The 10239-nt window shown below is 33.7% G+C and overlaps 1 long non-coding RNA gene across 1 annotated transcript; it reads right to left on the reverse strand.

The window, feature by feature from the left end:
• Positions 1–1520: 1520 nt before the first annotated feature.
• Positions 1521–2923, reverse strand: LOC132069501 (uncharacterized). Its single transcript, XR_009417794.1, has 2 exons — positions 2660–2923; positions 1521–1840 (listed from the first exon to the last, which is right to left on the reverse strand). It is a non-coding gene; the product is annotated as an uncharacterized LOC132069501 (long non-coding RNA).
• Positions 2924–10239: the final 7316 nt, after the last annotated feature.

Genomic DNA, 10239 nt, shown 5'->3' on the forward strand with positions numbered 1-10239 from the left:
AGGGTGTATCAATGTATTAAGCCTTATTATAATAAGATATTAGCGAAATATAACACCAACTAATAAATTTTTTTGGGTAAATATATAATGCCAACCAATGCTATCATAAGGTCAATCTGTCAAACACAACAAGAAATCGAACGGGAAAAAGACTGAAACTGAAAACAAAATAAGCGTAGAAGGTGAGAACATAAGGTGATGCTATAAATTATTGACTTTCGAAACTTGTTCTTGGCTTCTAGCTGCCAGCAACTCCAAAGATCATATTCTACATATAAGAGTTCCAAGTTGATTAACGAACATCATTATAGTGTACAGATATTTAGTTGAAAACCCTCACATAGAATTCGTATCCAAGTAAATCAGTACTACTCCTCGTCATCAATCACACGAATTGTCACCACATCAACGTGATTATTCCTATCAGTTTACAACAGGCGAATTTAATACAGTTAGAGCGTTCAAAATAAATGTGCTACCAAATATGTCATGTATGCATTGTAAACTTATTTTAGTCGAAAGTTGGAAGTTTTCGCTATAGGCAAATGAGCTCATAAAATATCTTTACTAAGCAAAGGACGTATAACAAGTTAACAACTACACAAAAGTCAATTTACCAGCTTCCCTTATATTAGCAAAAAAAAAAAAAGACGTCTCTGAAGCATCATTAATTAACTCAAAAGATGTCGATTTTTCCACACTAATTAAACTACGACAATGGCTCAATTCCATACAGAGTACAATAATGCAGAAACTAGGTACACAAAAGAATAAAAAATTTGTTGTAGTTAACCGAGAGTACAAGCTAGGAGACTTACGAATTTCTCCTTAGCGAAGTGGATCTGTATCAGCACTCGTGTTACCGGATGGTAGGTATAATCACAAGATGGATGAATTCATTGGTTTTCACAGCCTCAATATCTTTTAGGAGATGTAGAGTGTATTTTGGGTGCAAACCCTAGCCATTATGAATCTTTTTCTTTTCCGACACTCATAATGGTATATTTATATATTATAAGTAGGTTTTAGGAGGACGATAAGTTAATGGACTAACTGGCTAATTAGCATCCCTTATGGGTGGATCCCACCTGATAGCTATTTCCAACATCTCCCATACACATAAGGGAGTGGTCAAGCTCCATCAAGGTAAGGAAAGTATATTCTCCTTCAAAGGTGAAGGACTTTGTACCCTCCATTCTGGTGTGTGGTTGGATTTAAAATTGTGGTGGGGCTACCCTTATTCACGAGAAGTCAATTAACAACCTTTCGTGAGAAAATCATAATGTATAGATAGGTTCACCGGTCATACACACACTACACCTTGAATCCACTATAAAGGAAATACAAATTATATTGAGATTCACCTCAATAAAAATCTTAGTTCCGCTACTACTGCACTTGTATACATATAATTCAAATGACAAAAAGTTAGACTATGCAGTCTTATCTTAAATTCAGTACGTATCAGAATACATCATCATCATACCCAGTTGAATCCCATAAGTACGCATCAGAATACAATAAGCCAATATGTTACTGATCACCTTGTACATAAAATCTGTGACCCCCTCTGATAAATATCTAGCCACCAAATGCTAACCTTTACTCTTTAGCATCAACCGAGGAGCCAAAATATATATGGCAGTTGGCAGTTGGCACTTGGCAGAGCTTTCCTTATAACAAGTAAGCACCTTGGCAGTTAATTAATGTAATATAATCTAATCTTTTCACTTGTTGATTGAGTCATGAATCCTTTATTCTCCACTAAATATATTAGTTTATTCCTGGTCGACGTACGTTGTAAAATAAATATTGTTTGTACAGCATACGTCTGCAATCTCTGAAAAAAAAATAGAAAACTGAAACAAAAAAAAAAAAAAAAAAAAAAAACTATAACGTCTAGAAAACTCTAGTACATACTAGAAGTTAGAACAATGTACTCAATTTTCTACTAATATATTATTTTTTAATCATACTTGTTCTTCGTGCTCGTGGTCCTACTAGAGTTGGTGTTTATCTATATTATCATCCTACTCTTGTTATATTCCAACGTCGGGCATTGCTTATTGGTTTATATTTATATATATATATATAGTAAAGAGATGGAGAGTGTATTTTGGGTGCAAACCCTAGCCATTATGAAACTTTTTTTTTTGCGACATTCATAATGGTATATTTATATATTATAAGTAGGTTTTAGGAGGACGACAAGCTAATGGACTAACTGGCTAATTAGCATCGATCTCTTATGGGTGGATCCCACCTAATAGCTATTTCTACATAAGGTAGTGGTCAAGCTCTATCAAGGTAAGGAAAGTATATTCTCCTTCAAAGGTGAAGGACTTTGTACCCTCCATTCCGGTGTGTGGTTGGATTCTTTAAAATTGTGGTGGAGCTACCCTTATTCACGAGGAGTCAATTAACAACCTTTCGTGGGAAAATCATAATGTATAGATAGGTTCACCTGTCATACACACACTACACCTTGAATCCACTATAAAGGAAATACAAATTATATTTGGATTCACCTCAACAAAAATCTTAGTTCCGCTACTACTGCACATGTATACATATAATTCAAATGACAAAAAGTTAGAATATTCAGTCTTATCTTAAATTTAATACGTATCAAAATACATTGTCATCATCATTATCATACCCAGTTGAATCCCACAAGTATGTATCAGAATACAATAAGCCAATATGTTACTGATCACCTTGTACATAAAATCTGTGACCCCCTCTGATAAATATCTAGCCACCAAATGCTAACCTTTACTCTTTAGCATCAACCGAGGAGCCGAAATATATATGGCAGTTGGCAGTTGGCACTTGGCAGAGCTTTCCTTATAACAAGTAAGCACCTTGGCAGTTAATTAATGTAATCTAATCTTTTCACTTGTTGATTGAGTCATGAATCCTTTATTCTCCACTAAATATATTAGTTTATTCCTGGTCGACGTACGCTGTAAAATAAATATTGTTTGTACAGCATAAGTCTGCAATCTCTGAAAAATAAAAAATAGAAAACTGAAACAAAAAAAAAAAAAAACTATAACGTCTAGAAAACTCTAGTACATACTAGAAGTTAGAACAATGTGCTCAATTTTCTACTAATATATTATTTTTTAACCATACTTGTTCTTCGTGCTCGTGGTCCTACTATAGTTGGTGTTTATCTAATATTATCATCCTACTCTTGTTATATTCCAACGTCGGGCATTGCTTATTGGTTTATATTTATATATATATATATATATATATATAGTAAGTACTAGCAATACATTCCCGTGCGATGTACGGGACCCAACATAATTAATTTAGTTATTCATTTTAGTTAGTTTTTATGATTTGTATATTTTGCGAAGAATTCCGCGATTCTCCTTAGTGAGTCTCCATATTTTGTTTCTTTTTCTCTTATTTTTCCTCTTATTTTTTCTCTTAATTTCTCAATTGTTGTTAAAATTTATCTTATTCTGGTTATGTCCATTTTTTTATATTTAGTAAGCTGACAATTCAAATATCTTATATGTCAAGTTTATAATCACAAGATTCAAAGAATAAACAAATAAATTTGTAGAATAAACTCACCAAAATTAATAGCAAAACTCTAATTTAAACAGGAAAAATTAAAAGAAAATCTCAAATTCAGAGTACCTACTATATGAACCACCGAGCAGCCCAGAGAAAAATCAGATCGAGTGAGTGAAGACCGTAGAAGTAGAAGAAAGGCTGAGAGACTATCGGAACAGTGAAGAAGAAAGGCATTACTCACTTTAGTTAGTCTTTATGGTTTGTATATTTTGCAAAGGATACCGTGAGTCTCCGTATTTTGTTTCTTTTCCTCTTATTTTCCCCATTAATTTCTCAATTATTGTTAAAATTTATTTTATTTTGATAATGTCCGTCTCTTTTTATATTTAGTAAGTTGACAATTCAAATATCCTACATGTCAAGTTTATAATAACAAGATTCAAAGGATATTTTATTATATTATACACATTTTTAATATAGAACCACAAGATTCAAAAGTCTATCTTTCTTTTTTAAATTTCGTGCCTAGTCAAACTTAGACATTTAAATTGAGACAGAGAGACTATATGCTAAATTAGGGAAATGAAAGGACAATTGAGACACTGCGGACATGTGGGGACTTAAAAAGTAAACACACAAGAGGTAGAATTAATGTTAAACTTCCGAAATGTACCACAAGCAGAGTACAATTTCATGTGCTTTTTGTAGAACTTATTGTTGTTGTGTTCGTCCACCTTGGGTGTTATATAATAGAAGTATAATATAATATAATAAGAAAAATATAGAATAGAAAAATAGACATATATTTTTAGTAATGTGGCCAAGTAATATGGGACGAAGTGAGTACTTCATTTATTAATTCTTAAAGAACGTGAAAAGTCAAATATAGTAATGTGGTCAAGTAATATGGGACGAAGGGAGTACTTTATTTATTAATTCTTAAAGAACGTGAAAAGTCAAGTAATGTGGCCAAGTAATATGGGACAAAGGGAGTACTTTATTTATTAATTCTTAAAGAACGTAAAAAGTCAAGTAATGTGGTCAAGTAATATGGGACGGAGGAAGTACTTCATTTATTAATTCTTAAAGAACGTGAAAAGTCAAAAGTGAACAAGTAAAAGTGCACTGAGAAGAGAATAAATATTCAATACTATAACATATGTCCACGTGAGATTTATTAATTCTTAAAGAGCATGAAAAGTCAAAAGTGAACAAGTAAAAGTGCACAGAGAAAATAAATTTGTGTAGGAGAATTAAAATTGAACTGCATACGTCTATACATGAGAAGAGAATAAATATTCAGCAAGAACGTGAGAAGTTAAAAGTGAATTGTAATTGTTATTATATATAGCAACATATACAAAATGTATTTTATGTACCATCACTTTAGTTATAATTAAAAAATGGAGTTGATGGAATTAAGTCTTTGAGATGGAAAGAGTTGGACTTTTTTCTCATTATCATGACAAGGAAAGTTGTTCATCGATGTAAAAGAAAATTAGTAAGAATATGAGGGAAAATTAATACTTTGATTCTAAATTTTTTCTTTTAAATTCTTTAATATTTTATATGTATACCGAGGTTGATATCCATTTCAATTAAGTAACTGTTCAGAGCCAAATATAAGAACCATTGTTGTATATATTGGATTTTTTAAAAGCAAAACTAATAAAATATTTTTATTAAATTAATTTAAAAATATATTATAATTTTTTATGTTAACAATTATAGATAAAACAAATTGTTACAAATAAATCAAAATTATAAAGATATATGTTATATCATTAATCACTAAATTTTAATTCTGAAATGAAAATATAAAGAAAACAATAACCAGAGACTGCAAAGGAGAATAAATAAGTAAAGTATTGACAATGAAGGAAAAAGGGGATAAAAGTCACTCCCTCCCTTCACTTTTACTTGTCGACGTTAACATATCAAGAAAAAAAAATTCTTCTTTTTATTTTACCCTTCACATTAATTATTCATTTTCAAATCATTTTCTAAGGCTATTGAGACTTTACACCAATATATATGGATATTATGATAAAATATAGTATACTTTATTTATTAATTCTCAAAGAACGTGAAAAGTCAAAAGTGAACAAGTTATGTGTAGGAGAATTAAAATAACTTTTGGTACAAATTTGCATTGCTATTGTTCGTCATCTCTTCACATTTAAAGTATTGACAAAGAAGAAAAACGGAGAAAAAGTCACTCCTCTCGTTTATTTTTACTTGTCCACGTTAACATATCAAGAGAAAGAAACTAATATGGTAATTATTAATTAGTATGAAACTTCAATTATGTTGATTGTGTATAAAGATAACGACTACGCATATATTATAGGCATATATATTTATATACATGTCATCCTTTTTCTTGTATTCCTTTATGTATCATGGTGACCATCAAGCTAGGCAACGCAAGAAGAGTGAGGAGAATCATGCAGAAGGAGCTGGCCATTAATTTCCATGGAATTAATGAGTGAATATTTGTGTGTTCTTATTATTAGTTTTACCTTTTAATTACTCATTTTCAAATTATTTTCGAAGGCTATTGAGACTTACACCAATAAATATGAATATTATGGTAAAATATATACTTTCTCTATCCCATATTACTTGTGTCACGACCCAACCGGAGGGCCTTGACGGGTACCCAGTGCTAACCCACCCGAGCACCTCTTATCATACATTCACGTTTACATCTGGGTGAGCCGCATAGCTTAATCATAATTTCTATCCATCATTCATGCTAATCTCATTGGACAACAATACATTTATATCACCATCAACAACTATGCCCATATCAATGTACATAAGCCGACAAGGCTATCAAAATGATATACAAAATATAAGCCGACAATGTTAAATACATCTAACCATATACACATGTCTACGAGCTCATATAGGCGGGATAGGACCCCGCCATGCCCATAAGTATATACACAAAATGATAGATACCAAAAGCTGGAGCTCCGAATGAAATGGAGCTCCACTACGTAGCCCCTGAGTAATAAAGCTATGGATCAAGTCTGTCTCCCTGGCCACCCGCGAGCATGACGCAGCGTCCACAAACAAAAGGACGTCAGTACGAAGAATGTACTAAGTATATAAAGCATAATCAACATCATTATAGAAGCATAATAGACAACATAAGAAATAGTATAAGATGGGAGGTAGTAGAACCATCATCATAAACACTTACTTGCTTTTCATAGAGACCTTCCATTTCTAATGCGTGATTGTGTACATACATCCATATCCGTATCCGTATCCGTATTCGTATTCGTATTTATTTACATTTTCATATCCATATTCATATTCATAATCGTATTCATATTCGTTTTCATATTCGTATTCATAGCATACCCGACCATGAAGGATCGGTGTTTCACATACCCAGCCATGGCAAGGCTCGGTGATTATACATACTTGGCCCTACCAAGGCTCAGGGTTATCCGTACCCAACTGCAGTGGTATGCGCGCAATACATATCATACCCGGCCATATAAGTTTGGTGTTACATAATAGTCATACATAGACACATATACATAAGAGCTCATAAGCGTCTTTGGCATCATTACTATCATCGTTTCATTACATCTATCCTTAGAGGATCACTCATCATATAAGGAATTTAGTAGACTCGAATCATAACGAGAATCATGAGCTTTAGTAGCTTTAAAGATAGAATCATTTATAAGACATTATAGACTCATGAAAGGATGGGTATATAGCCAAAGAACCATGCCTTATTGAAAGAAGGGTTAGCCTTACATACCTTTTCGTTTAGCTATTCTATCACTTGAACTTTCTCCTTCAATGCTCACGTTCTACCTTCATTAGATTTTATACTAACATTAGAAAATCGATAGCTTAGCATACTTGACTAAGGCTAGAGAAAATTGGGCAGCATCTCCTTTATTTATATAACTTCCTCCATCTCATATATCAACTCCCAAACATCTATAATAACATTCACAACATCATAGCAATAGTCTTTATTCACCTACATTATCCATATTTCCCAATTCGCTTCAAATCATCCATATCCATGGTCATGGCACACTATTACATTCACTCATATACAATGTTTATCCCATGTTCTTAACGTCATTTATAACGTAATTATAATCATAACATATCAAGAATCATGACTCAATCCAAGCTACTACTAAAAAATGATACTATTCTCACATTCATGACCCATTTTCTATCTCCTTCTACAATCCAAGTTTTTCAACCTCTCAATACCTTAAACAACATGGAAAGACTATAAAAATTACCTTAGATGGTGTAGGAATGGACTTTGGGTGGAAACACTTCACTTGAGCAAAACCCTAGTTCCACTTCCACTTGGATTTCTTGTCTTGGATGAACCTTAATGAGTTTCTCACACTTGATTCTCTTGGTTTGATGAAGTTGATCATTAATATCTCTTGAATTCTTATGGGAGAGGTATGGAGAAATGTTCTAGAGAGTTCTTGAGAGAAGGGGAGTGAAAATGAAATAAAATGAAATGAACTTGGTCCCCTTATTAATAACTCCCAATCTGTCCCGTCTCGTTTCTACGGACCAACATACGGTCCGTATAATTTATATGGACCGTATATCTGTCAAACCCCGATCTCACTAGGGTGTGATGGGCACCCGGCCCCGTAACCGGAGCCGATCGAACCCACTGACTCTTACAACGTTCTAATTTTTTCTCTCTTGAGTCTCTACGTCAAATGTACATAGAATTAATCCATCATTTCTATACATTACAATAGCAACCAAACTACTAAATAAAATTAATTCCTCACTTCTTCACATACTACTATTTTCGACCACACTACATCATCCACATCCACATTCTCATTTATTTCATTCATTTCCATGCACTACAACACTCGTAAACCATCTTTAACACAAGAAAAGAGAATTAGAACTCACCTTTTCCACTCCCTCCTTCATTCGGCTAGACAAGGTTTTGCAAGAACAAGAATTTGGCTTGATTCAACAACTACTTCATGTTGTTTAGCACCTTCCAAAGAGTAGAAAACATGGAAGAGAATAATTTTTCTTCATCAAAATCTCATGGCCAATTTTGGCCATGCTTAGCCGTAGCTCTCTCTCTCTCTTTTCTTTTTTTTTTCTTTCTTTCTTTCTTCCACTCTTCAATTAAAAGATGAACTCCCTCATCTCTCTCTCTCTATATATATATATATATAATTCTCATGGCCATGTGAGCGGCACATGCCCCTCTCTAGATTTTTCTTTTCTTTTCCCTTCCTTTTATTTTTCTAGAATTTTCTTTATTTTTCCATGGCAAAGATGACTTATTTTGTCATCATTTTCATTCCCTTTTTTTGTCACATGGTCAATATGGCCCCTTGTTGGAACATTCAAGAGACTCATGTGAAATCCCCGTTTTACCCTTCGACTTTTCTCAATATTACCATTTTGTCCCTGACCTTCCGCATTATTTCCACGGCCCATTTTGCGAATTCCTCTTCTTGCCCCTAGCCTTTCTTAATATTTCCGTCCAATAATATTCATAAATAATATTCATAACCAACTCGTTCATTAAAATTATTTTAGAACATAGTCTTGCCCTTAACTTTTCACCATTGCCCCACAATATCCGAACGTACGAAATACGGGCTATAACATCCTCCTCTTTAGAACATTCGTCCCTCGAATGTTCAACTAACTTATGGGTGCCATAATATTTCGGGAGGGTTCCTTTTATAGCCGCTCTTCCTTCATGCCCGTTCTTTATCCTTTAGCTCGTTTTCCTTTATAACAATTCCTTGACCTTTTCATAAGTCCTTGTTCGATATCATGGGTCTTCTAATTTACTAAACCAACACATTACCCTTGCCTTTCTCAGACCATCTCTTTTTTTTTTTTTTCCTGTTACTATTCATCACCACGGAAACTATGTCGGGGTACGCAATCTTTACTTAACGATCCAATGCGGCTATATGCTATTCTGTTATCCTCAGGCCTATCTCTTAATTATACTCATTGTTACTTCACTTCTACTTTTCTCCCAAGTATTCTTGCGACACACCGACATTTTTGTACTGCGGTTCCAAACTAATAGGTTTCTTTTTTTTTTTTGGTACTTGATAGCGTTGCGATTCCTTTTTAGGTCTAATATAATATGGTCTCCCCGCTAGGGACTCCTTACATGCCGGCCGCTTCAAGTGTTCCTCTCGCTATGTCTTCATATGGGTTCTAGGCTTAGGAACTATTCCTTTATGGCCCTACTTATTGAATCTATTCCTCGTACTCCATATTTTTTTCCCTTTTATCTATATTGCCACACTCTATCCCTCCTCACACCTATCTTTTCTCTCTCTTTTTTTTTTTTTTTTTTTTTTTTAATTTGGCCCAAATAGTCTCGTGTCTTGTCGATAGCTTCTCCCGAGCTTCCCTCACCAGCCTTTTCTTACTTTTCTTTTTTACTATAATTTTCTTATCGTTGACCCTTCTCCGTGCCTCTCGGTCTTCTTACTTTCCATTAACTTACCCCTTTTCCTTTCCCGCTATTACTGTATTAGGTTCTCCAATCTTGATCTGTCGCAAAAGTACTAACAACTTACCTTATAGCACCAGTACCATTCACTTTCACTATCACTCGAACTTCGATTCCTTTGTTCGATTAATGCCCTCCTTGCCATAGTGCCATCGGAACTCGATATTCACCAA

This window comes from Lycium ferocissimum, chromosome 1 (assembly GCF_029784015.1).
Source record: "Lycium ferocissimum isolate CSIRO_LF1 chromosome 1, AGI_CSIRO_Lferr_CH_V1, whole genome shotgun sequence".
Classification (NCBI taxonomy): domain Eukaryota; kingdom Viridiplantae; phylum Streptophyta; class Magnoliopsida; order Solanales; family Solanaceae; genus Lycium; species Lycium ferocissimum.